The sequence below is a fragment of the Etheostoma spectabile genome, unplaced genomic scaffold (assembly GCF_008692095.1).
Source record: "Etheostoma spectabile isolate EspeVRDwgs_2016 unplaced genomic scaffold, UIUC_Espe_1.0 scaffold00018404, whole genome shotgun sequence".
Lineage (NCBI taxonomy): Eukaryota > Metazoa > Chordata > Actinopteri > Perciformes > Percidae > Etheostoma > Etheostoma spectabile.
The window spans coordinates 12,473-18,972 of record NW_022604243.1 but is presented as its reverse complement, the minus strand read 5'-3'; the positions used below and the strand labels follow the sequence as shown (position 1 = coordinate 18,972).

The 6,500-nt window shown below is 42.8% G+C and overlaps 1 non-coding gene across 1 annotated transcript; it reads right to left on the bottom strand.

The window, feature by feature from the left end:
• Positions 1 to 6,123: 6,123 nt before the first annotated feature.
• trnak-cuu (transfer RNA lysine (anticodon CUU)) lies at positions 6,124 to 6,196 on the bottom strand. The gene has a single exon. It is a non-coding gene; the product is annotated as a tRNA-Lys (tRNA).
• Between the last annotated feature and the right edge of the window lie 304 nt (positions 6,197 to 6,500).

Below are 6,500 nucleotides of genomic sequence, written 5' to 3'. Positions count from 1 at the left end.
CCAACAGATTTAAAACCACATGCAGTCACAGAAAAATACAAACAGGGAATAGAAAATGTCAGACAAAGAATATGAAATGAAAAGTCCCCAAAGTAGGAAAATATAATGTTAATCTACCAAACAACAATAACTGGAGAGCATCCAATTAAACATGGGCGACTTCCAGTATGTCAATAATGAAGACAGGGATGTTTGGACATATTACAGATTAATTTTTATTTTTATTTAACCTTTATTTAACCAGGTACAATCCCACTGAGCTACAGTAACTCTTCTTCCAGGGAGTCCTGGCAAGACAGGTGGCAATAAGTTTCATAATACATAAAAGTCAGGACAATGGTTCCATACTACACCACGAATCTCTATGGATACTACAACACAAACAAGACATTACAGTTAACTTAAGCTAATGCAGACATCCAACTTAAAATCAGGTTCCACTGAGATTTGAACTCAGATCACTGGATTCAGAGTCCAGAGTGCTAACCATTACATCATGGAACCTTTAGAAGTGTTGCAAGGGTTTGCTAGACAGTTTCTTTCATATATCCACATGTGTGCTATTAAAGGCACACAACAATCACAATGAAGATGAAAAAAAAAACAATTATTGGCCAACTTAAGTCATTTAGTTAGCTAATTTTTCAGAGGATGTTAAGAACAGGTTTTGAAGGACTGGCCACAGACAGTGAATACAGCAGTAGATATGTCTACTGTGTACAAACACATGGTAACTTCACATGTGTTGACAATAAAGATGCTCACAAAATGCTGTACTTACCATTGAGTTTTTTGCGCACATTCATTTCCGCTTAAATACAAAGAATTGCTAAGTTTTGTATTCCCAATATCATGTCTCAGACATTAGTTCCAGATGAAAACACTAATTGTCAGAAGTGGGATTTGAACCCACGCCTCCAATGGAGACTGAGACCCGAAGGCAGCGCCTTGGACTGCCCGGCCATCCTGACTGATCCAACAGCTGATCAGTAGGACCTGTCTCCACTATACGGCCCAGTTTAATCTCCGTAAATTTTACGGAAATCCTGCGAACAGCTATGTTGACTGTTTATTTGTGTGGATTTTAAAATCTATCTGTCAACCCCATCTTGCCCGTATTGGATGGAATGATGTCAATTTGCGCTTTTTATCTGTTATACATAACAACCTGGATGCAACAAAGAACCCTTTTCTCCTGTTTTGTACACAACCCAAAGTTTTACAAAACAAAAGATAACTTTCACCGAATCCCTCAGTTAAATCACAGTCAGTAACTTTACATGTGTTGACAACACATGCACTTTGTCCAAACCTTTCTGTGTAAAAAATATCAAACTCAGACATTAGTTCCAGATGAAAACACTAGTTGTCAGAAGTGGGATTTGAACCCACGCCTCCAGTGGAGACTGCAACCTGAACGCAGCGCCTTGGACCGCTCGGCATCCTGACTGATCCAACAAATGTTCAGTAGGACCTGTCTCAAAAATTATAATATAGTGAATGAAACATGTCATGATATAGTAGGTTCTCAGTCATCCATGTCATAGTTAACAAGGGAGGTTTCTCAACTGTCAGCCCAAATATATGGAGACATGGAGACATGGAAGAAAGTCACCAGTGTGGCAATGTGCTTGACATTGGCAATAAATTGCATGGGATGTGAAGGGAATGTGCAATACAACCAAATCCTATGGTGGGAATCAAGATCCACCAATGTTTCTGTCCACAATGTCCACCTGAATCCAGAAATGTCCCTGCCAGATGGGAAATAGACTGACAATTGGGTCAACATTGTGCAATTATCTTCAAAATGTCCAACTGAATCCACAAATAAACCTGCCAGATGGGAAATAAATGATAACTGTCTTCATGGTCTAAATGTGTCATATATTGCCGTACAATTCCCACAATGAGTCCAGATGTGTCCGTTTTGGTTCTTGATCCATGCTATTACCCCAAAAGTGCACAACTGGGCCAAGGGACATTGGACTTGGTAAAAGGTCCTCCGCAGAAGTTTTGTCTCTTATCCAAGAGACTTCTTTAGTTGTTTTTTACACAGAAAGGGTTTGACACAGTGCCCACTCCCCCACCCATGTCTGACAGTTGAAAGCTGTGGGGAAAGAGGGGTTCCAAAGTTAATAGACCATTCAACAAGCAATTCTGATGCACTATCCTGGCCCATTCAGGATGAGCACTGTATACTTTGACTGCAGCAAACACAAATTCAAATTTCAGTGATCCCTAATTTTTATGGTGATTACGAGACTGAATGCAAAGTGTGTATCCCCCATGTAACTCAAAGCCTATCACTTCCAGTCAATACTGTCAAATTTGGAGCTCCTTCCAATTACATTAACAACCAGGGGCCTGTTGCACGAAACTAGGATAAGGCATCAAGCCGGGATATTCAAGTTATCCTGGATGAATTTAGCTTGGACTCGGTTGCACGAAACCAGATTGAATCAAGCCCAGCCAAGTAACCATGGAGATTTATTCTTTGCGGCTAGCCTGGTCCAGAGCAGGCTAACAACCAGGCTAAGATTAATCCTGGAGTCTCATGTGTCAAATCAGCTGCAGCTCTGATCCGAAATAAACGTGTTTAACAGTTATTGCGTTGTCTTCTGCATGTGCTCTGCTTTATTTTTATTAACATGCATTAGCCTACTTGTCACTTTTGTTTTCGCGAGTTTGATTTAAACCCTACAGCTGTTTAGATGTTAGGAATGGTTGCACTGGCACCCTGATGCGGAGTGGGACTTTTCCCGGTGGGACGGTACTATGTCGAGGCTGCCTGGCGTGCGGCCGCTGCCCGGTGGCCGGTGGCCGCCGCTGCCCGCTGCCCGGTGGCTGCTGCCCGCTGCCCGGTGGCTGCTGCCCGGTGCCTGGTGCCCGGTGGCCGGTGGCCGGTGGCTATTGCCTGCCAGCAGACTTGCGAGTTGTGTCAGTGTCCACTCTCTCTGTAAAAGTAGAGATGAGCAGCGCAGCGTCCGTGGTCTCAGCTTCAGGTTTATACAGGACGCGCTCCGGAGATTAAGTGTGACGATATTAATGTAGCGATATTCCAAGATGATATTAATGGCAGACTGGTCAGAGACCAATACATTCATGATTTCATTTTGTTGCTTGTCTTCTCTAATAAAGGACAGTTTGTGTTACTCCGTAATATGTAGGCCTAATGTTTTATTATAGCTTACATTGGTTTCATAACCTTCTCAATTAGTCTCACATCCCTGGACCAATGACGTGGCCTATATACGTACTGTATATAGTGTAGTTTACATTCATCACACCGGAACACCACAATGCTTCTTAATCTTTTTATTTTAATGCTGTGACTTGTCAGAAGAAGAAAAAAAAACATACACATTGTTTTACATATATGCACACAGCATATATTGAAGTCACTTACTTCTTTTTCTAGTTTTTGGCCCATTCTGATTGTTCGGTATGAACATTAATTGTATAAAGATATTTAGTATTAGACACAGCTTATAGAGATTTGTGCATATGGTTGTAAAACATGTTCTCACGTTGTGAATAAGGGTTTGAAATTAAGCCTAGAGTCCCTAGGGTCCATTTCCCAAGGAACATTAATTCCCTCTGCTCACTTTTAAGGCAAAGGCTAAATAATAATCCATTTTATTTATATAGTGCTTTACATGGTAAGCTATTAAAACACAGTGTAGCCTACAACTTTGTAAAATGTGGAGTGACTATAGGCTAAGAAGATATTTTTACAACCATACACATTCAATCGGGTCCACTATGTTGGGCTTTTTCTCTCCGTTTGAGCCGTATTTCCCTTTTTGCATATTATATATTCTTCCCCTCCTCGTTACTTTCCATTAGAAGCTGCTGCTCATTGGGTGAAACATATGGCGCATGCGTCTTCTCAATTCTTCATCGGTAAATCTGTGATCGATCCCATGGTCTATTTGAGAAAGCCGTGAACGTGCACTCATCCCAGCTATCTACACCTGGATTGACATAGCTTCACCTGTTCATCCTGGCTCGGCAAACGTGCAACCGATTAAGCCGCGATGAGCAGATCACACTAAGTCAAGCTGCGCTTTTTCACTTATCCTGTATATCTTTATTCTGCTTTTGTGCAACAGGCCCCTGCATTGGCCGGGAATTTTGTCCTGTCTCCCGCGTGGCAGGTGAGAATTCTACAACTGAACCTCCAACATTTGACATGCTTTGAATTGCACCTCTGAAAAAATCAGTCTGCATGGCCACATTATGTTTTCACAAGTGTCAGCAAAAAGGTAATTTTATCCATCTTCCATCAAACACGGATCACAGACTCTTGGGCGCCTAGTGCACCAACAATCAAAATGGAGCTAACATGCATGAATGAAATCTAGAAGTTAATATCACCAGAAATGAGCTGTTTGCCTTCACACAAACATTCCCCTTTTGTGAAGGGGCTAATTCCGAATAGTAGTAAAGGAAAGCTGCATTAGCCGGGAATCGGACCCAGGTCTCCCACGTGGCAGGCAAGAATTCTACCACTGAACCACCAATGCTTGACGCGGTATACATTCCCCCACTGAAAAAAGTCAGTCTGCATGGCCACAGTACGGTTTCACAATTGTCAGCATAAAGGTAATTTAATCCATCTTCCATCAAACACGGATGACAGTCTCTTGGGCTGCCTATTGCACCAACAACCAAACGGAGCTAACATGCATGACTGAAATCTAGAAGTTAACATCACCAGAAATTTGCTGTTTGCCTTCACACAAACATTCCCCTTAAGTGCAAGGGCTAATTCAGAATAGTACTAAAGGAAACCTGCATTGGCCGGGAATCAGACCCAGGTCTCCCGCGTGGCAGGCGAGAATTCTACCACTGAATCACCAATGCTTGACGCACATTAAACTGCACCGCTGAAAAAAATCAGTCTGCATGGCAACATTATGTTTTCACAAGTGTCAGCAAAAAGGTAATTTTAGCCGTCTTCAAGCAACCCCGGATCCCAGTCTCTTGGGGTGCCTAGTGCACCAACAAACAAAATGGAGCTAACATGCATGACTGAAATCTAGTCGACCAGAAATAAGTTGTTTGCCTTCACACAAACATACCCCTTTTGTGCAGGGGTTAATTCCAAATAGTAGTGAAGGAAAAGTTCATTGGCTGGGAATCGGACCCAGGTCACCCACGCGGCAGACAGAATTCTACCACTGAACCACCAATGCTTGATTGGGTCAAAATTGCACCAGTGAAAACAATCATCCGCATGGCCACATTATGTTTTCACAAATGTCAGCAAAAAAAGCTAATTACGAAAAGATGTAAAGGAAAACTGCATTGGCCAAGAACCGGACCCCGGTCTCAAGACTACGGGGTTGAGAGAGCACAAGACTCCAGGAAGGGAAGAAGTTGAGTTAGTAACATGCATTAATGGGATGAGATTGCATGCAGATGGAGAGAAGGAGGAGAGAGGTGCTTAGTGCTCAAATCAAAATCAAAAAGAAGCAGAAACAGATAGTGGCAATAAAGTCAGATATTTTAATAAGTGGAAGAAACAATATGATTATATTATTAGAGTCTACTTGAAGCTTTTTATATTTGTCTCTCTCTCTCACTCACACACACAGTGTACTACCACTTTGTTCTGCATCCATCTCCTCCCAGCCCTTGACATTTAGCAGCCCCACAACACACACAGACACACACATACACGCCACAAGGTCTACTTACTAATGCATATACACATCAACTTTCTTTTTGATTAACTTTATTTTGGATTAATGCATATACACATCAACTTTATTTTGGATTAATGCATATACACATCAACTTTATTTTGAATTAATGAAAATACACATCATCTTTCTTTTAAGCTGCAGTTCTAGAATGTTAAGCTGCACTTCTAGAACAATAGGTTGAAGTTTTAGAATTTGAACATGCATTATCACCAGACTATAGTTTGATCTGAGGAACAGGAGGTCAGCACAGGCCATGATCGTAGAATGCAGGCACATTTTAGTCTGGTAAATTACAGGGATTTTTACACTGGGATGGAACTGCTAATCTTGCGATTGACAGACGATCTTCCCCAATACAGCCACCTGATACGGTACAGAACTCAGGGATTACCACTCCTTAAAACACCACCGCCCAACGTGGGGCTCGAACCCACGACCCTGAAATTAAGAGTCTCATGCTCTACCGACTGAGCTAGCCAGGCGCTTCTTAACCCTTTTGTTGTCCTTCGGGTCCTGGGGACCCGTGCAGTTTTACCCATAGTGTTGTCCTCCGAGTCCCCGGGACCCGTGGCGTTGTACTTTGGGTTCCAGGGAGCCGTAGCATTGTCCTTTGTGTCCCAAGGACCCTTGACGTGGTCCTTTGGGTCCCCGGGACCCATGACATTGTCCTTTGGGTCCATAGGACCCGTGGCATTGGCCTTGCGGATCCCAAGGACCCGTGGCATTGTCCTTCAGGACACGGGGACCCTTGACATTGTCCTTCGGGTCCCAGGGACCCGTGGTACA